Source organism: Triturus cristatus, chromosome 7 (assembly GCF_964204655.1).
Source record: "Triturus cristatus chromosome 7, aTriCri1.1, whole genome shotgun sequence".
NCBI lineage: Eukaryota > Metazoa > Chordata > Amphibia > Caudata > Salamandridae > Triturus > Triturus cristatus.
In genome coordinates, this window is record NC_140590.1 from 288,118,721 (window position 1) to 288,140,742 (window position 22,022).

At 48.3% G+C, this 22,022-nt stretch overlaps 1 long non-coding RNA gene across 1 annotated transcript; it reads left to right on the forward strand.

Annotated features, from left to right (window-relative positions):
* The first annotated feature begins 628 nt into the window (after positions 1-628).
* LOC146809463 (uncharacterized) lies at positions 629-21,780 on the forward strand. Its single transcript, XR_014966435.1, has 4 exons — positions 629-695; positions 2,823-2,849; positions 4,794-4,908; positions 21,682-21,780. It is a non-coding gene; the product is annotated as an uncharacterized LOC146809463 (long non-coding RNA).
* Positions 21,781-22,022: the final 242 nt, after the last annotated feature.

Here is a 22,022-nt window from a genome sequence, read left to right on the forward strand (position 1 = left end):
ATGGGAGCCTGTATTGTCAGTCTGAACACAGGCTCCCATTGAAGTCAATGGGAGACTTTCCGAACGGTGTTAGGAAACATCGTAATGGGTGGGTCGGACTCGCCTAACGTGAGTTGGTCAGATCCGATTCAGACAAGGCGTTGATTGGATTTCTTTCCAACCGACATTGTAATGAGGCCTGTTGTGCAAAAAGTGAGAGCTACAAGGAGAGACTCAGCAAAGACTGCAAGTAAAAACTGAAATTGCTAACAACAGGATGCTCAGTGTGGGATCCATGTAAAGCTATAGACATAAAAACCTATGACTGGGACAGAGAGTCAAAACACCTACTACCAAAGTATCTATCATCAATAAATATTTTCATACAATGCTTCCAATCTTTTTTAAATTCATAAATACTACTAAACCCACTTTCCATCTGTAGTTGGTCTGGGATGATTTACAGGTCTTAGCATGATTTGGAGGCTGCCAGTGGGTTAGGTGCTTGTCACTTATTTTGTAGGGAGTTGTTTAGGTGTGCTAAATATTCTAGATGAGACATTTTTGAGTCTGTGTTTGCAGTTCATGATTTATCAGTTTTAGTCCTCACGTAGTACTCAGTACGGGGGTTGTTTGTGTAAATATAAAGGCAGGTATATAAAACAAACCGCTAACCTTATTCACTTTTAAATTCCCTTTCAGTTCCAAAATCAACAGTAAGTGCTTTGTACTTTTCTTCATGTTAGATATATTTGCATGAATGGGGTGGTCCCCGTTAATTCTTCGTGTGCACCCCATCTTTGGATGCATGGCTTATGGGTCTCATTACTTTCCAGACACAGAAATGTACCAGGCCAGTGCTGCCTATTTTTATCCTACTCCTAATTGACCTCCCACTGCATCCTTGCTTGATCCGTATTATTGCCCCATGTCTCCCAAAGCCCACCCAGCTGCTCATTTTATAGCACAAGTCCAACACCGAAAGAGCCTATTCACAATGGTCCTGGTTGCCCGAATGGGTATTTACCTTTTTCCGACAGTAAACGTACAGAACAGTGTCTTGACTGTTCTTACCACACCGACCTCGCTGGGTCTCCAGTTTAACCCAGGCTTTATCATCATTATTATTGCATCTTTTCCTCTATTCTCCCTAGCAACACTGCTCCTGAAACAGACATTCCCCGGTCTCCATCTTTACTCTTGCTCTTTCACAGCTATTGCTCCCATGCCTGACCTAACCACACCCATTCTGCTTATTTCACCACTGCCTGGTTACATGTTGTCCATACTTTCCAATTCTCTCGATCAGGCCAGGTTTTTTCCGAATTCAGCCTGTCCACCTGTGTTAGTGTTCTCTGGAGTCTTTCACAGCCCGTTTAATCTCCAGTCCCTCCTATTGTCGAAAGACAGGCTCGGAATGGTCTTCAGATGTCCCAGTTCTCTATTTGTTAGTGTTCCGTGGTGTATAGCCCAGCCCACCCAATCTCCACATTCCCTCCTATTCTCGAAACACAGGCCTAAATTGTCTTTAGATTATCCAGTTGTCCCAGTGTTATTGTTCTCTGGAGTCATTCACAGCCCAACCAGTCATGTTCTTCTGGCTTTTCATTTCTCTCATTGTTAGTGCTCCCTAGTGTCTATCCCAGCCCACCCAATGTCCACATTCCCTCCTGTTCTTGAACACCAGCTCTATATGGTCTTCAGATTTCCAGTTCTCCCAGTGTTTGTGCTGGTGTTCCCTAGTGTCTATCCCAGCCCAACTGATCTCCACAGTTTCTTCTATTCTTGAACAGAGGCCTTTCATGTTCTACAGATTTTCCACTTCACTCATTGTTAATCTCCGCTGGTGTCTATTCCAGTCCACCCAATATCCACATTCCCTCCTATTCATGAACAGATGCCCCGAATGGTCTTAAGATTTTCCAGTTTTCCTGCTGTGTTCCCTGCTGTCTGTCCCAGCCCAACCAGTCTCCACAATCCTTTCTATTCTTGAACACAGGCCCTGAATGTTCTTCAGATGTTCCCTTTTTCTCTCTCATATACTGTGCTCCTTTCTGTCTGGCCCGAGGGGGTATTTTGCTTTTCCTCTCTTACTATTGCCGCTGTGGTACTGTTATATCATCGTCGGAATATTGTCTGACATAAATATCATGACCTAAATATCATATATAAAAATATAATAGAAAACATACAACCAATGGGCCAATTTTTTTGTAAACAATATTTAGGACTAACTGTTGACGTCACGTGGTATTTCTGACTGCGATATTCTGTCACAACGCTGTTACTGATGTACAGACCTGCGGAGACTGCTGCTCCGGTATTGGCATCACAGTAATTCTGCTGTGCTGTAGTTTTCTTTGTCTCCGGCACTTCTGTTGCATTTTCTAAATCTCACCAGTATGTATCAACTCCCATCTCACCCCTTGAGAATAGTCTAAAGAATGCTATGGGGTATGAAGATGGCGACTAGTTGCAGTGCTTAATCTGTAAAGTACTAGGTGCTAGGCCCAGACTTTTGCTCAGAAACTGCCACCTGTGCGGCGGAAGGTTGTGGTATTGCGTACTACTGCAGCTTTAATTCATCAGACACTCCCTACCTCTCAAACTCACTCTTGCACGTTCAGTTTCGTCCCTGCTTTCTCCCTTTGTCACTGTTTTTACATATTTTCCTTCCTCCTTCTTTCCCCCTTTTGTGTTTTTTTTCACTCACTTGTTCTGGGTCAAAGTCTAATGAGGAAAACTATGTGCCAGTGGGCCCCACCTGCAACCACTGACTCAAATATAGCACTGACTATTTGGATAGCAAACATACTAACTGTCTGTTTCTTCAACATTTTCAGGTTCCGACTCCGACACCCACTCCCTACGTAAGTTCAATGGAAGCTATTCTTAGGCTGGTAAAGCTAGCAGGCCAATGGGGTGCCATGGTGATAGTTGATTTCTGTATTATCATTTACTCCACCCACCGCCTCAAGTTCAGAGATGTTATTCACCAGTTTAGTCACTGTAAAGCCTCCTCTGCCCTGAAAAACCCTGTTTCCATTCTGTGCCAAGGGTATTGTAGAAATCAAAGGAAGTCCAGTAGACAGGGTCTCGTAGTCGTAGTTTATTTCTTAGTTGTATCCTTACAGGTTCTTTAGTAAGTCTTAAGTTAGCCCCACCAGGAGCAGCCTCCTGGCTACTCAGCCCATCTCTCCAACTGTCTTCTTTCAGGAACCAACATCCCCAACATTCTACATGACATCACCAGCATGGGAGAACAGCAGGGCAAGGGAAATGGACTACATTAAAAGCAGATTACTACATATCTCCCCCCTTTAAATATTAATAAAATGAAATAGAATACAATTCTATGAACACAGGACAAGAAGATAAACATTAAGCAAGAAATACACTATAAATATAATAATAAAATTCACAAAAATGAATTATCATACAATTCTATAAGCGTAGTAAAAGGAAGATAAACATCTAGCAAGAAACCTACTGTAAACATAATAATAAGTAATTGTAATGAAATAACAAGAAATATCGAATTCTATGTAAAAGGGGAATCCTCCTCCCTTTACAAATAGCAGGACCAGGGAGTATTACATCCCCTCTACTGCATACACACTTCACCAACAGGACAGGGGAAATCCACCTCCCTATACTCTTAACCACCTCCGAACACAATGTACAGGGGGAATCCACCTCCCAATACAAATGGCAGGACCAGGGAGAGTATTACATGCCCTCTACTGCATACACACTTCACCAACTGGACAGGGGGAATCCTCCTCCCTACACATACCATTGCGCATAACCAATAAAATAAGAATGTTGTCCATTGCGCACTTCAACCTTATGTAACAACTAGAGATACCCATCAAACACACAGCTAACTAACACTATAAAAAGGGTAGCGAGATTGAAACACTAATGCTAGGCACAAAAGAAAACCAACTAGGGTAGAATCAGTGTAAAGGGTGTGCACTACCCCCACTGTAGATTAAAATAGAGTGTGTGAAGACCGGCTCCAACACAACTAATACCCACACAAACCTAACAAAGCCTAGTACCCTAAAATCATCTAGATGGGAAACCTCCCTTAGATAGGATCAAAGTAAAAACTCTGCATACATACAGGGGGAATCCTCCTCCCAATACTCTTAACCACCTCCGAACACAATGTACAGGGGGAATCCACCTCCCAATACAAATGGCAGGACCAGGGAGAGTATTACATGCCCTCTACTGCATACACACTTCACCAACTGGACAGGGGGAATCCTAATCCATTGTGCTTTGCACGCGTGGGTTCGGATCCCATCCTCGTCGCCAATGTAGAAATCAAAGGAAGTCCAGTAGACAGGGTCTCGTAGTCGTAGTTTATTTCTTAATTGTATCCTTACAGGTTCTTTAGTAAGTCTTAAGTAAGCCCCACCAGGAGCAGCCTCCTGGCTACTCAGCCCATCTCTCCAACTGTCTTCTTTCAGGAACCAACATCCCCAACATTCTACATGACATCACCAGCATGGGAGAACAGCAGGGCAAGGGAAATGGACTACATTAAAAGCAGATTACTACATATATGCATTACTAGTGCTCACCCAGAATGCATAGAGTCTAGGGTTTCCCCCATCACATGGTCTTTGAAGGCCTAAAGCTGCAAAGGCATCAGCAGGAGAAAGCATGGGAGCGAGTAATGACCACAGCATGTCAGCTCAGATAGGACTCTTTTCATAGGACATCCTTGAACACAAGAAGCAATCTCGCGCCCTCTCCGGGGTGTTGGGTCTGACCTATGTGGTTTCTATGTCCCTCTGCAGACTCCATGTAAGGGTGTTACATGTGCCAAGAAGCCACAATGCACGAAGACCGGTTCACACCTTGTCGAGCTAGATGGCTCTGGGGAACACCCATGCTGTCCTGAATATGACTGTGGTGAGTTGCTTGGCTAATAGTGGGTATTTATGATGTAGAGGCACACCTAGGCAGCGACTTTGTTTCAGAAGAGACACCAAAAAATACTGAAAAGCCTGAGGTTACAGATTGATTGTAAAAATAAGAGCAGTGAGCAGCACCCAAAGAGTGCAAGAAGGGCATCTGTGCATGGTGGTTGAAAGGGTGGCGGCGAGACCTGGTTAGTGTTTGAAAAGGGATTGTTGCTCATCTAATACAGCTATCACTGTCTCAGCTCTCAGGTACATCCATTGCCTCTCACACAGTCACAGCTCTCAGGGCTTGTCCAGTCCACTTCCCTAGAACATCACTCAGGGCCTCTTCAGTCCATATGTCACTGTCAGATCCCTGATGACATACCCAGTGCATACAAGATTGCTTCTGTCCTCAAGGTCCATCAGTCCATATCTCACAGTCTCAGCTCTGAGGTCACGTACAGCCCATTTCTGACATTCTCAGCTGCCAGGGCCTGTCCACCACACTTCCCTATTACTGCTCATATGGGGGCATATTATCAAGCCAGGCGATAAAATTATCGCCGCTTTAGCGGCAGAAAACCGCCGCTAAAACGGCGATAATGGGCTTGATAATATGCTCTATGGAATTCCAATTGAAGCCCATGTTAGATGTCTTTCACATTTAACATGGGTTTCAATTGGAATTCCATAGAGCATATTATCAAGCCCATTATTGCCGTTTTAGCGGCAGTTTTCTTCCGCTAAAGCGGCGATAATTTTATCGCCTGGCTTGTTAATATGCCCCTTGGTTTGTCCAGTTCATGTGTCATTGTGTGATCCCTCATGGCATGCCTAGTGCATACATCACTGATGGTGTTCCCAATGTCCATCGTTCCATATCTCACGATCTCAGGTTTCTGAACCCATCAGTCCAACTTTCATTGTTTCAGCTTTGAGTTCACATCCAGTCCATATCTCACAGCCACAACTCTCGAGTTCTCTACGAACCACCTCTCAGAGCCAGGGCCTGTGAGGTCCATTCATCCATATATGTCTAAACTGTCATGGTCCATCCTATCCATTTCCCACTGTCCCAAGTTCTAACCGATCTCGGCCTTATATTATTTATTCAGTGGTAGACACCTTTATCCAGTCTAACCACTCACATGTGACCCAAACCTTCCTTCTCTTCCGACTTGGACCGTATTAGTTCCAGTTCCTCCTACTCTGGACTGGACTAGGAACCAGCTCCCAGTTCCGCCCTTACATCTTAGTACATATCATGCATAGCATTGCTCAATGGACTCTGGGTCCTTCTTCAGTATTTCTTCTCTTTCAGTCTAGTTCACTGCTCTCTGCAATATGACTCCACATAGAGAATCTGAACCCACAAGGATCCCATTTAAAGATTTAATATAGATCTGATCATGTTCCACATTCTGCCCTAAATGGATCTGTTCCTTTTGTCAACATGTGGCCTATGCTTTGTGTTGTAGTATGAAAGTCCACAGGAGGCCAGGTTGTGGTTCCAAGTAGTAACTTTATTCAGATTGTAGTTACAGAAGCTTTAGGTATAGCCAAGATGGTAAGTAGGCCTGTATGTATGCCCCACCAGGAGCAGCCTACTAGCTGCTCAGCCTGCTGACACCAACTGACTCACATCAGGCACCCAACATTCCATGACCTAATCAACATTCCAAACATTCTCAGGCTGAACAACAAGGGGAAAGAGGGAGCACAGAAAGAAGAGGAAAAGTCACCTTACTACACTTTGCTTACTGAGAGAGCATTGGCTACTAACCACGGTTGAATGTAATGAACCCGTCACAGGCCAAGCCTAAGATGTGCATTGTGTGCGAGCTTGGGCAGTGCAACACAGTCCTGCATAGCACTTATGGCCCTTTATAATGTGTTGTAAACAAATAAGCGTTGTGCCATGAGAGCACCTGTGCAAAGCTTTAGTAATGTTTACTCCTATCTTCTCCCTGTACCCCCGCCAGTGTTCAGTATAATGTTCTGCTGTGTGCCCACTCCTCTGGGGTTCGTCCTCTACACTGCTGTTTGCCTGCCCCTCTGGGGCTCGACAGCTGTGTGCCTACTCCTCTGGGCTTCGACTGCTGCGCTTCTGTGTGACTGGTCCTCTGAGGTTCACCTGCTGCATTGCTGTGTGCCTGCTGCTCTGGGGGGTTTGACCACTGCACTGCCGGTGTCTGCTCCTCTTGGCTTTGATCTCTGCACTACTGTGTCCCTGCTCCGCTGGGGTTTGACCGTTGTACTGCTGCGTGCCTGCTCCTCTGGGGTTCAATCGCTAGGCGCTATGTGCCTGCTCCACTTAGGTTCAACCTCTGCGCTGCTGTGTGCTTGCTTCTCCAGGCTTCGACTACTGTACTGCGGTCTGTCTGCTGCTTTGGGGGTGAAACCCCTGTACTGCTGTATGCCTGCTCCTCTAGGGTTCAAACGCTGCACTTCTATGTGCCCACTTCTTTCAGGCTTGACCATTGTACTGCTGTGTGCATGTTCCTCTCGACTGCTGCACTGCTGGGTGGCTGCTCCTCTCGGGTTTGACTACTGTACTGCTATGTCTACACCTCTGGGGTTCAACCTCTCCACTGCTATGTGCCTGCTCATCTGGGCTTCAACCGCTGTCCTGCTGTGCGCCTTCTCCTCTGGGGTTCACCTGCTACTCTGCTGTGTGCCTGCTCTGCTGGGGCACGACCGCTACACCGCTGTGTGCCCGCTTCACCACAGTTTGACTGCTGCCCTGCTGTGTGCCTTCTTCACCACAGATTGACCGCTGTACTGCTGTGTGTCCACTCCTCTGGGGTTCGATCACTGCACTGCTGTGTGCCTGCCCCTCCGGGGTTTGACCGCTGCACTGCTGTGTGCCTGCCCCTCCAGGGTCCGGCTGCTGCACTGCTCTGTGCTTGCTCCTCTTCGGTTTGATAGCTACACTGCTGTGTGCCTGCCCCTCCGGGGTTTGACCGCTGCACTGCTGTGTGCCTGCTCCTCTGGGGTTTGACCACTGTGCTGCTGTGCGCCTGCTCCTCTGGGGTTTGACCACTGCACTGCTGTGTGCTTGCTCCTCTGGGGTTTGAACACTGCACCGCTGTGTGCCTGCTCCTCCGGGGTACGACTGCGGCACTGTTGGGTTGATGGCTCCACTGCTGTGTGCCTGCTCTTCTGGCAATCGGCCACTGCACTGCTGTGTGCTTGCTCCTCTTGAGTTGATAGCTCCACTGCTGTGTGCCTGCCCCCCGGTGTTCGACCGCTGCAGTAATGTGAGCTTGCTCCTCTTGGGTTTGATAGCTACACTGCTGTGTGCCTGCCCCTCCAGGGTCCGGCTTCTGCACTGCTCTGTGCTTGCTCCTCTTGGGTTGATAGCTACATTGCTGTGTGCCTGCCCCTCCGGGGTTTGACTGCTGCACTGCTGTGTGCCTGTTCCTCTGGGGTTTGACCACTGCATTGCTGTGTGCCTGCTCCTCTGGGGTTTGAACACTGCACTGCTGTGTGCCTGCTCCTCTGGGTCTTGATCGCTGCACTGTTGTGTGCCTGCCCCTCCGGGGTTCGACTGCTGCACTGCTGTGTGCTTGCTCCTCTTGGGTTGATAGCTACATTGCTGTGTGCCTGCCCCTCCGGGGTTTGACTGCTGCACTGCTGTGTGCCTGTTCCTCTGAGGTTTGACCACTGCATTGCTGTGTGCCTGCTCCTCTGGGTTTTGATCACAGCACTGATGTGTGCCTGCTCCTCTGGGGTTTAAACACTGCACTGCTGTGTGCCTGCTCCTCTGGGTCTTGATCGCTGCACTGTTGTGTGCCTGCCCCTCAGGGGTTCCACTGCTGTGTGCTTGCTCCTCTTGGGTTGATAGCTCCACTGCTGTGTGCCTGCCCCCTGGGGTTCGACTGCTGCACTACTGTGTGCTTGCTCCTCTTGGGTTTGATAGCTACACTGCTGTTTCCCTGCCCCCTCCCCCTCCCCGGGGTTCACGACCGCTGCACTACTGTGTGCTTGCTCCTTTTGGGTTGATAGCTCCACTGCTGTTTCCCTGCCCCCCCCCCCGGTGTGCTTGCTCCTCTTGGGTTGATAGCTCCACTGCTGTGTGCCTGCCCCTCTGGGTTCGACTGTTGCACTGCTGTGTGCTTTCTCCTTTTGGGTTGATAACTACACTGCTGTGTGCCTGTCCCCCGCCCCCCCGGGGATTGACCGCTGCACTACTGTGTGCGTGCTCCTCTTGGGTTTGATGGCTACACTACTGTGTGCCTGCCCCTCCGGGGTTTGACCGCAGGACTGCTGTGTGCCTGCTCCTATGGGGTTTGACCACTGCACATCTGTCTGCCTGCTCCTATGGGGTTTGACCACTGCACTGTTGTGTGCCTGCTTCTCTGGGGTTTGAACACTGCACTACTGTCTGCCTGCTCCTATGGGGTTTGACCACTACAGTGTGGCTGCTCATGTGGGGTTTGAATGCTGCACTGCCATATACCCACTCCTATGGGAATCGACCGCTACACTGCTGTGTACCTGCACACTCTGGGGTTCGACCTCTACACTTCTTTGTGGCTGCTCTTTCGGGTTTTAACCGCTGCACTGCTGTGTGGCTGGCCCTCCAGGGTTCTCCCATTGCGCTGTTGTGGTCTCACTCCTCTGGGGTTCAACAGCTACACTGCTGTGTGCCTGCCTCTCCAGAGTTGGGCTGCTGCACTGTTGTGTAGCTGCTGCCACGGGGTTTGACCGCTGTGCTGCTAAATGCCTGCTCAACTGGGGTTTGCCTGCTGCACTGCTGTGTGCCTGCTCCTCTGGAGTTCGCCCTCTGCCCTGCTCTGTGGCTCTTCTGGGGTTTGCCCACAGTTCTGCTGGGGGCCTGCTTCTGCGGGGTTCAACCGCTGCATTGCTGTGTGCCTGCTTCTCTGGGACTTGACCGCTGCAATGCTGTCATTGCTGTGTGCCTGCTCCTCTGAGATGCGACCACTGCACTGCTGTGTAGCTAGTCCCCTGGGCTTAAACAGCTGCACTGCTGTGTTCCTGTCCCTCCTTGGTTCGACGTCTGCGCTGCTGTGTGCCTGCTCCTCCAGGGTTTGACCGCTGTGCTGCTGTGTGGCTGCTCCTCTTGGGTGTCCGACCTCGGCGCTGCTGCATGCCTGCTTCTCTGTGGTCCGACCTCTGTGCTGCTGCGTGCCTGCTCCCCTGGGGTTCGACCACTGCGCTGCTGTGTTCCTGCTTCTACAGGGCTTAACTGCTTTGCTCCTGTGTGCCTGCTCCCTCGGGGTTTAACCGCTGTGCTGCTGTGTGCTTCCTTATCCAGGGCTTGACCGCAGCACTGTTATGTGGCTGCTCCTCCAGGGTCTGACCGCTGCACTGTTGTGTAGCTGCTGCCACAGGGTTTGACCGCTGTGCTGCTGTGTGCCTGCCCCTCTGGGGTTCACCCTCTGCGCTGCTTTGTGGATCTTCTGGGGTTTGCCCACAGTTCTGCTGGGTGCCTGCTCCTGCGGGGTTCGACAGCTGCATTGCTGTGTGCCTGCTCCTCTGAGATGCGACCACTGCACTGCTGTGTGGCGACTCCTCTGGGCTTAAACAGCTGCACTGCTGTGAGCCTATCCCTCCTTGGTTCGACGTCTGCACTGTTGTGTGCCTGCTCCCCCAGGGTTTGACGGCTGTGCTGCTGTGTGGCTGCTTCTCTTGGCTGTCCGACCTCGGCGCTGCTGCATGCCTGCTTCTCTGTGGTCCGACCTCTGTGCTGCTGCGTGCCTGCTCCCCGGGGTTCGACCACTGCGCTGCTGTGTGCCTGCATCTCTTGTGTTCACCCACTGCACAGCTGTGTGCCTACAGCTCCAGGGTTTGACTGCTGCACTGCTGTGTGCCTGCTTCTCTGAGGTGTGACTGCTGCACTGCTCTGTGCCTGCTTCTCCAGGGCTTGACCGCTGCACTGCTGTGTACCTGCTTCTCCAGGGCTTGACCGCTGCACTGCTATGTGCCTGCTCCTTTGGGATTGGCCCTCTACACTGCTGTACAGCTGTTCCTCTGGGGTTTGACCACTGCACTGATGTGTGACTGCTCTTCTGAGGTTCGCCTGCTGCACTGCGGTGTGCCTCCTTCTCCAGGGCTTGCCTGTTGCGCTGCTTTGTGCCTGTTCCTCTTGGATTCACCCGCTGTGCTGCTGTGAGCCTGCGCCCCTGGGATTCGCCTGCTGCACTGCTGTGTTCCTGCTTCTACAGGGCTTAACTGCTTTGCTCCTGTGTGCCTGCTCCCTCGGGGTTTAACCGCTGTGCTGCTGTGTGCTTCCTTATCCAGGGCTTGACCGCAGCACTGTTGTGTGGCTGCTCCTCCAGGGTCTGACCGCTGCACTGTTGTGTAGCTGCTGCCACAGGGTTTGACCGCTGTGCTGCTGAGTGCCTGCTCATCTGGGGTTTGCCTGCTGCGCTGTTGTGTACCTGCTTCTCCAGGGTTTGACCGCTGCGCTGCTGTGTGGCTGCTCCTTTGGGGGGGTCTGACCTCAGCGCTGCTGCATGCATGCTTCTCTGGAGTTCGACCTATGTGCTGCTGCGTGCCTGCTCCCCCAGGGTTCGATCACTGCGCTGCTGTGTGCCTGCTTCTCTGGGGTTCACCCCCTGCGCAGCTGTGTGCCTGCTCCTCTAGTGTTCGACTGGTGCGCTGCTGTGTGGCTTCTCCTCTGGGGGGTCTGACCTCGGCGCTGCTGCGTGCGAGCTTCTCTGGAGTTCGACCTCTGTGCTGCTGCATGCCTGCTCCCCCAGGGTTCGACCACTGCACTGCTGTGTGCCTGCTTCTCTGGGGTTCACCCACTGCTCAGCTGTGTGCCTACTCCTCCGGGGTTCGCCAGCTGCACTACTGTGTGCCTGCTTCTCCAGGGCTTTGACTGCTGCACTGCTGTGTGCCTGCTTCTCTGAGGTTTGCCCGCTGCACTGATCTGTTCCTGCTTCGCCAGAGCTTGACCGCTGCACTGCTGTGTGCCTGCTCCTATGGGATTTGCCCCCTACACTGCTGTACCGCTGCTCCTCTGGGGCTTGACCGTTGCACTGCTGTGCGCGTGCTTCTCTGGAGTTCGACCTCTGTGCTGCTGCATGCCTACTCCTCTGGGCTTCGACCACTGCACTGCTGTGTGCCTGCTTCTCTGGGGTTCCCCCACTGCGTAGTTGTGTGCCTACTTCTCCTGGGTTCGCCAGCTGCACTGCTTTGTGCCTGCTTCTACAGGGCTTGACCGCTGCACTGCGGTGTGCCTGCTTCACTGAGTTTTGGCCGCTGCACTGCTCTGTGCCTGCTTCTCCAGGGCTTGACTGCTTCACTGCTCTGTGCCTGCTTCTCCAGGGATTGACCGCTGCACTGGTATGTGCCTGCTTCTATGGGATTCGCCACTACACTGCTGTGCAGCTGCTCCTCTGGGGTTTGACCGCTGCACTGCTGTGTGCCTGCTCTTCTGGCGATCGGCCACTGCACTGCTGTGTGCCTGCTCCTCTGGGGTTTACCCGATGTGCTGCTGTGTGCTTGCTTATCCAGGGCTTGACCACTGCACTTATGAGTGGCGGCTCTTCTGGGGTTCGCCCGCTGAGCTGCTTTGTGCCTACTTCTCCAGGTCTTGCCTGTTGGACTGCTGTGTGCCTGATCCTCTAGGATTCACCCGCTGCGCTGCTCTGTGCCTGCGGATGCAAGGTCGGACCCGGCGAACTTCAGATTAATTGCTTTAATCGATGTAGAAGCAAAATTATATGCATCAAACCTTCTTATAGCTTTAGAACAATGGGTCACTTCTAGCAAGATCATCCCAGTCACACAGACAGGCAGCAGACCTGGTACAAACACGACGTGTAACCTTCTCGCATTGAATCTTTTGGTTGAAAAAGCCAAGCGAAAATCCACCAAACTGTACACCTGCTTTATTGACCTAAAAGCAGCATTTGACATGGTATCCAGACAACTGCTGTGGCAAAAAATGGGAAATTGGGGCATCCTTACTACTATGGGCCATCATCAATTTGTACAAATCCACATGGGTACAGATAAAACTGGGTAACGGAGAATGTACCACGGCAAGGATTCCAAGGTACATCGGCCTAAAACAGGGATGCGTGCTGGCTCCCAGTCTTTTCAACATCTTTACCGCAGACCTGAACAAGAAGCTCTCAGAAGTTCAAAGTGACCCCCCGCAAATCGCTCACTGTAAAATAATAAGCCTGCAATACGCAGACGACATAGTTCTATGCAGCCAGATGCCAGTAGGCCTACAGCGCTTTATCACAATGCTGGTTGAATATACAGAAGACCGCAGCTTGTCCTTGAACCTGAACAAAACTAAGGTTATGTGTTTCTCAGCAAAGACAGTGCCAAATAGGAAAAAATACCAGTGGTACGCAGCAGGAAACAGAATAGAGCAGTGTGACTCCTACAAATATCTGGGAGTAGTGGTCGACAAAAGGTTCTCTCTTAAAGAACATATAAACTTCAGAAAAGCTCAAGCAAACTAACTCTGTTTTGTATTAAACACATTGAAACTGAAACTACAGTGTCCTTCAAACTTGCACCTACTAAAAGTCATTATTGCCAAGTTTCTCCCGACCCTTACTAACGGCTCCAAATTATTCAAAGGTCAAGACGCCAACTTCCTGAATCTTCAACAATCAGGTTTATTGAAACAAATTTTCCAGGTTCCGCAATTCTCGTCACAAGCTCAAGTTCGCTTAGAATTCGGGTTATCAAATCAACATCCTGTCAGACAAACTGCAGTAATAAAAATGTGCTGGAAATTAAAAGCAGCACAAGAGGATTCTGTGTTGGGGTATTGTTGGACAGAAATGAAGAACCAACCCAAAGGAACAAAAGTCTGGCACACCGTACTCAAACACGCACTAACAATGCTAGACATGCTCACGCCTGGGATACTGATTATAGTTTCACCGCATTTAAAAAAATAGTCAATAACGCTGCAAAACGAAAAGCTTGGATAATGGACAACGCTGCTCTATCAAAGAAAAAACATGTCTGGATGGTCCTATGTACATATGAGACCCGAGCGCCCCAGCCATATCTGGTCCAGCATATAACTCCATCAATCCAGCATCAGATACTCTTGGTCAGATTGGGAGCATTTACATCAAAAGGCCAGGTTCCAACATGGAAACAATCATGGACAACCATGCTTTGCAGACTTTGTGGACAGGCAGAAGAATCCCTCATACACCCAGTGTGTATTTGTCCAGCTGTGAACCATTTGAGAAGGCATTATTTACTCCTTTCAAGTTAGATCTTATCGACCAGCCATAATGCTACTACTAAAGAGCCACTCACTACAGATCTCATGTAGGGCAGCCAGATTTCTGCAGAAAGTTAACCAACTATTATCAAAATCTAACACATAGTGTTCACAGGTATATCGTAGTAGCAGCATAATCACAAGTACATATGCCATTTGCAAACGGCTTTTAACCACACCTGCTATTTGCACAAACCTTTGAACCCTGTAATAGATGACTGATATCCGGAGGTCTTGTAATATTAAGTTTACATTTGCACTTCGCACATGACTTCAGTCAAGTATCTGATGACTTATGCACACTTAGCACCTCAAACACATAACCATTGCTAAACACATGATTTTAGCAACGTTATTGAGGATCCGCGCGCATTTGCACTTTTTGCACACTATTATTACAAAGAGCGATAGCATTGTATTGTGAAATTGCAACATTGCCTATGATTTTAGCACATGATTTTAGACATGACAAAAGATGGACAAAAAAAAGAAACAATTGTACACAGATTATTGTTGACATACGTTGATGAATTAGATTTTAGAAAAAAGGACATTTTCGACTTTTATTAACCATTCATTGTTTCTGACAAATCCATGATTTTTAACACAAATTGTAATGGTTTTAATTAACTATATGCAATAAAATTACTTTACACTGCTGTGCAGCTGCTCCTCTGGGTTTTGACCGCTGCACTGCTGTGTGCCTGCTCTTCTGGCGATCGGCCACTGCACTCCTGTGTGCCTGCTCCTCTGGGGTTTACCCGATGTGCCGCTGTGTGCCTGCTTCTTCAGGGCTTAAGCGCTTCGCTCCTGTGTGCCTGCTCCTCCGGGCCTCGCACACTCCGCTGCTGTGTGCTTGCTTCTCCAGGACTTTACCGCTGTACTGTGTGCCTGCTCCTCCGGGGTTTGCCCACTGCGTTGCTGTGTGCCTGCTTTTCCAGGACTTGCCCGCTGTGCTGCTGTGTGCCTAATCCTTCGGGGTACGCCCGCTGCGCTGCTGTGTGCCTGCTCCCTCGAGGTCCACCCGCTGCGCTGCTGTGTGCCTGCTCCCTGGAGGTTCGCCCGCTGCGCTGCTGTGTACCTGCTCCCTCGAGGTTCACCCGCTGCGCGCAGCGGCGTATCTAGGGGGGGCGGTGGGGGCGGACCGCCCCAGGCGGCACTATTTAGGGGCGGCAGCCGCGCAGCACTGCACGGCCGGCGTTATAATTAATTAAAAGGTGCGCATGTCCGCCGGACCCGCGACGGGCCTCTCTGAGCCAGGCCGCTCTTTATTAATTATGGTGCGCGGTGCGCGCCGCGCGCGCAAATGTCTCCGCGAGTGCGTGTGGGGCATAGGGTGGGGCTGGTGTCGACTATACACATTGTCATGCGCAGAAGCGCAGAAGCGCAATTTAAAGTGCGCGTCGGCGTGCCGCGACGAGGCGAGGTTAGACATCCCACCAAGAGTCACTACTGAGAAAGAGACCGACTGTCACCATGTGGCGGCACCGGCCCCGGCCCGGCCATAATTAATTATTACTAGCCCCTGCTGTCTGGCTAGCCAGTCTTGCCCTGTCTTCGGCTGCCTGCTCGCGCCTGCCTCTGAAGCTGCTGCAGGCTGCCCAGGCCTCAGGTGAGCCTGTGTGTTCTTTTTCAGTGTTTATTCCTGTCAGGATTGTGTTATTTGGCAATGGGCTGTTAATAATAAGCTGCAGGCACTGATTAATGCCACTCAGTTACCTCCAATCACGGCGGAAATGTTTCAGGGATCCGCGTGCGTTGACGGGCCCTCTAAGGTGAGTGCCGATCAATTTCAGTGTATTTTGCCACAAAACCTTTTACTGTTTAAAATGCAACCTCGCCAGGATGGGAGGCAGGGACTTACTCATTCAGGTGACTTACCCGGGGATAGGAAGGGCCTTTCTTCTTTACAAGACTCGAATATGGAGCAGGCTCGGTGGCGTCAGCTCTTTGTGCCTGTGTGTTGACCGGCCTTCATTTAACCAGAGCTGTGCAGGTTGCAAAGCTTGCTTTTTGTTTTAACTTGCGCAAAGGCGTATAGAAAACTTTGCACCTTTCTGTCACGATTGAAACCTTTTTCAGGACGAGTCAAAAAAGTTCTGCTTCAGGCGCACTCTTTACAAAGTCGTGTTCTTTCCCCGAATAATACATTATTGAGCATAGAAAGAACTCCTCAGCAAAGGGTGAACTTGCAGAGAGGAATGCAGCGTGCCCTTCCTAGCTTGGCTGGTTTCAGTTAGGCAGTTATCACACAAATTGCGTTTAAAATTATTTGGGAATTTACAATAAAACTTTGCACGGGCAAAAGTGAATAGGGAAACTTCACAGAGCAACAACTTTGATAAAAGTTCACCAGTATAAAGCAAACTTTCCTCACCTCTACATAGACCTCTATTTCATTTCAACCTCACAGCCCTGCACAGGATACGGGCTCATAAACCGGGTCTGGTGGCTTAGTAGACTAATGCATCCATTCACTCTAGGGGCCTGTGTTTGACCTCATAGTCACAGGTTCAAATCCTGGCGGGTGCACTCAGCCTTTCATCCTTCTGAGGTTGATAAAATGAGTATTATTGAGTTGGGTAACAACAAACATCTGTTATTCAGTGCCAACATGCCTGTGTGGGTGAACGTGTGCTTTACAAATAAACATGCAATGTTTTATGAACCGACTGGCATTGCACCCTAAGAACTTCTCTTCTGAGCGGTGCTGTCACTGCCTGTCTTGAGCTAAGGCGGGTTTGCTGAAAAGTGCTGGTCCTGTTCAGATAAACGTTATGTTATATACTGAGTTGTATTATTTACAGCACATATCCAATGATGTTTATATAGGGTTTGCCTTCCAAATATTGGCCTCTTGACACCAGGTTTTATACCATCTCCTGACCTTGAGATGGTCCATGGTTGTCTGATTGGTGTGGACCAAAGAGTTACACAGTTTCGAGGCACGGACTAAGACCACACACTTTCCAATCTCTGTGGAAGGAAGAAACTACTACCAGACAATTGTCAGCCAAGTGCAAATAATGGCCTAGAACATAATGGAACGATTTGGAAATAAGGTCTGGTGAGTCTAAGTGAAGGAGGTGTAAGGATTTGAACTCAGTCCTTGTGCAACGTCAAGGCAAACAGACCAACACCTGCAGTTTGGAGAATGTAGAGTAGAACCCGTGTAGGACTCTTGTACTTACTCTTACATGCCTGTGTATATTGGCACAAAACAATTACAACTGGAAAAAAGTGACCATATCCAGGGAATATGTTTATACAATTCTTACAAATAGAAATGTATTTTGCCCTCTTTCAGTGGCAGCTGGCATCTATTTGGGGGGAATATGTGTGAAAACATTATTTAAAAAAACACTAACGTGACGGCCTCCGCTCCGGACCTCTGCTTCCAGGTACTGTATGCTGCAACTCCCTTGACCAATCCTGGCACTGCTCTCATGCAGCATGAGAGCAGTGCCCTGATTAGAGGGAGCAGCCTCTCTCTGCACACCACACCGCTCTGGAGGCCTGCACTTGCTCTTATTTAGCTGTTCAGACAGCTGAGTTATAGATGTTTAAAGCACGCATGTGTGGTTGGCCATCGCAAGCTGGCCGGCCAAACAGATATGCACACTTTAAACAGTGCAGACAGCCCACACTCCTCCCTGCTGATGTCACTCAGCAGGCCCCGCCCCATCCTGAAGTTCTGTTTGGGACGGGAATGAAAAATAAAAGGGTAATGAATTACCATTTTATTTTTCATCTCTGGGGCTTTGGGTGTGATTAAGTGGGGCGACAGAGGAGCCGCCCCTACCCTCTTTGCACTCCTACCAATCAGAGACATCTTAAGGATTTGGGGGGCCCTAGGCCAAGCATATGTTGGGGGCCCCTGTGAGGAACAGTTTTGAATTTATGATCCTATTTCAGCTCTTTCATGCCCTCTTTGGCCAAGCCACTGACAGTGCACAGAGACACTCATCTAAATTCTAAATATGTTTACATCTAATATTCAGGGATAGTGACCTGTGTTTTCAATGTTGTAACACAGAAGCAGCGCACAAATATCACTGCGAATAATCTGTGACACCCTCCCATTTCTCATATGAGAGGTCCTGTTTTGATCTAAAAGAAACTATTTTATGGATGTTGCATGAAACACACATTTCTCTATAAAATGTCTGCTATAGACACACATATCACCCGCATTTAAAATAAAGGAAAGTCGTATTTAAAACAATATGTTTAAGAATCATTCAGTGCCATCAAGCCAAGACCCTGCAGAACAGAGGTGGTTCTATCAGGCGCCCCCCTTAAAGGCTGGGGTCCTGGGCCAGAGCCCACTTTTTCCATGCCTTAAAAACGTCTCCTCTACCAATAGGGAGTTGGATGTTTTAGAGCTGATTCATAATGTGGGGTCAGAGTTTGTAAAAGAGTACTCCTGCTGTACTACTTCAAGTGGAGTAACAAAGGCCCCGCAGTGAGGGGGGGGGGGGGGGTCCTCGAGCACCAGGGTCCCCCTCAGCATAGTAACCTGGCCTGAGAGCTTCTGAGTGAGTCCTTAGGGGGCCCCTTCATGTTCTTTGCAGGGGGGCTCCCTCGAGTTTCGTTACGCCACTGATCCTGCCATGCGCGTTGTGACACGCACCGGCATCTCTTAGCCTGTTAAGTTCTTCTGCTACCCGTTACCCTTGTTGTACGTTGACTCCTGTGACATGTGGTGTGGAGGGAAAGCTCGCACTTTCATTACGTTATGTTGATTGAATGGCGAACGTGGAACTAACATGGTTGACGATGAGTGAGGGGAGGTTACGTGGTACTCTACTTTTGTTTTTCCCTTATTCAATCCATCTGTGATTTATAACACTACGAATTCATGTCCTGTCCATGGCTCATCGCGGAACCCACAATGCCTGTGCTTTCTCAAACGTATGTGTAGCTGTTCTTGTTCTACTGACCATACCACAATGTATGATAATGTCCATGGCAAAAGGATTTATGTTTACTAAAATCCAATCAAATACATAAAAAAATAAAATAATGATATGGAAAGAGTTAAACAAATCGATAGGGCACACTGTGAAAAAAGGAACTGGGGTTCCAAAACACAAAAAAGGAACTTGTCTGTTTTATCACTGAATCTAAAACACTATCATAGAAAGAAATTTGCTAAATATTTTCATTTGTGTAAGGCTGGAGACTTAAAGTAATAGATTGTCGTTCAGTAACATTACTTGTCACGTAACAGGATACATTGGTCATGTAAACCTTATTTTTAACCCAAAAACCAGGTGTAAAATGCTGTATTAAAAACAAGCACTGTCAAAACCATTAGGTCTCTAGCTGGCTACCAGCTTTTGACTTTGTCAGTGCTGGCCAACCCCTGCCATAGACACCCTGGCTGCTGGAGTACAGGAGGCTGTGTAAGGTATGAGCTAAACGGGTTTCAGAGGGGAAGAAAGGATCTTTAGTGAGTGGCAGAAAGGCAGACAGTTCACAGACAAGTCCTATAAAACGAGCATTTGCAATGCAATAGGTCTCGCATTTACGCGAGTTTGAGCTATTGACATTGCAAATAACAAAGCTTTTTATTTGTGTTTTAGGTTTTAAAACAGAAATAAAAGGCATTGTCATTTACAATGCCAATAGCTTAAACTCGCGTAAATGCAAGACCTATTGCATTGCAAATGCTTATTTATATAATTTCAAAATACTGTAGGGGTTAAGCCCAAAGGACCGGGGCCAGCTAGGGCTATTCAAATTTCAAAACAAAAAACTGAAACCTGGCTCCGTGCTGTCTTAGACTCCTATTACTAATGGAGTAACGAGCAGATGATGTTTCTGTTTTTGTAATTTGTTGTAAGTAATTTTTTATTGTGTGTATGTCCATTTATGTCCATGATTGTAGGTCATTGTGAATTGTTTTACATATGTGTTGTGTTTTGTGTGTTAATTTGAGGAAATGGTGTTCTTTTACAGTTATTTAAAAAACGTTTTCCGATCAATCTAAAGACTATTTAATGGTTTATTAAAAATTCACTTCGAACAGATAAAAAGGTAGTCTGTTTGTTACTCCATTAGTAATAGGAGTCTAAGACAGCACAGAGCCAGGTTTCCATTTTGTGTTTTGAATGTTTATATAATTTAGCAGAAACTGAAGCCATTTTGTGTTGAGTCTGAAGCAGAACTAGTTTGGACTCTGGAGCAGAAGAGAACGGTTGCGTATTCACAATAGGCAACAGATTTCATTTAAATACCAATCAATAGCAGTATATTAATGTGCGTTTGCGCTTGTGATGTGTACATATGTATGTGTATAAGTAAAGAGAAAGGGTATTTGGGTATATATCTATGGGCATCTATGTTAGTGGAACAATATATAGATCTATGCTATGACAGTGAAAATTAATGTGGCTAAATTAAATATGCTTCTGGGGAGAATGTATACTAATGCATGTATGCCCTCCCCCCACTCCCATTTTATACCACAGAACAAATGTCAGATTTTATGTTATTGCCATAGAGCAACCCATCTAATGTGGAAAGAACACTCTTCTTCCTCAGAGATTATTTGCTACTATGTCTTTAGAGTATACTATCTCCGCTGATGCTCACAAGGCCTATTCAGTGTGCCTGCATCTCACTGTACGGATTTAATCCACTATCTCCTCTTAAATTTTTATTATAAATGTATTTGTTTATAACTACTAAATAAGTCATGTTATGTACTACCAATTTTGAGTTAGGGAATACTCCTCATGACACACTTGAGGCTTTGCTTCTTGTAAATCACTTCCCCTCCTATCCAGAACATTGCTGACAAATAATAGATTACACTTTGCCTATAGATAGATCGATAGTTAGTTAGATAGATGGATATATTGCGTTTAGTCGTTGTTTTCTTTCATGCAATTGAAAAGCTTTCGATCAACTATTAGATAACTAATAGATACAGAAGCTAAAATGAAGCCAGTTAATTGGGGGGACCATGATATTTGGTCATTTAATGTCAGCTGTAGATGATGGATCCCCGAACAGTGTCATGTATGTGCATGTTTGTATTGTGCTGAGGAGATTACCAGGTATTCGTTCACGCAGCTCTCTGATGGATGTCACACGTGGTTTTTCTGAGTCCCCTGATCTATCATGCAATCTGTGTTTTCTCCTTTGTACTGCCGGTCACCGGTGTATTCAACTGTGTAGCCTTGGACCGTGTCATGTATGTGCATATAACTTGCATGATCGAGGTAACTATTAGCGGCGATACTACGTGTCTCTCAGACCTCTTTCAAGTGCCCCCCGTCCTTTTTCCCAGCACACCCGCCCCCCCCCCCCCCCCCCCCGGCGGCAATCTGAGTGATAGCCCCGGGCGCCACAAGCTCTAGCTACGCCTCTGGCTGCGCTGCTGTGTGCCTGCTCCTTCGAGGTTCACCCGCTGCGCTGCTGTGTGCCTGCTCCCTCGAGGTTCACCCGCTGCGCTGCTGTGTGCCTGCTCCTCTGTGTTTCTATTGCTGCACTAACATTATTTTACTCTTGTATTTCCGTGTCTCGCATCAGTCTGTGATCGCTGCTCTGAAGCTCCGGTGTGTCCCGACCGCTACAGACTGAAGACATTTTTTGACTCGGAGACTGAGTGCTGTCACCGATACGAGTGCGGTAGGTACTAAGAGAAGCATAACAGCAATGGGGTGGGAGAGGGGGACATAAGGGATGCGGGAGGGGGACAGCACCAGCCTGCCATACACGAGGAATAAATGATTGCAATCAAAAGACAGTCGAGCTGTGATAGAGGCTCTGTGGGGACATTCCTCGTCACATTCACTCCAGAGCCTGCCCTCTCTCAGCCTCTCCCTTCACATTCACTCCAGAGCCTGGCATCTCTCGGTCCCTCCCATCAC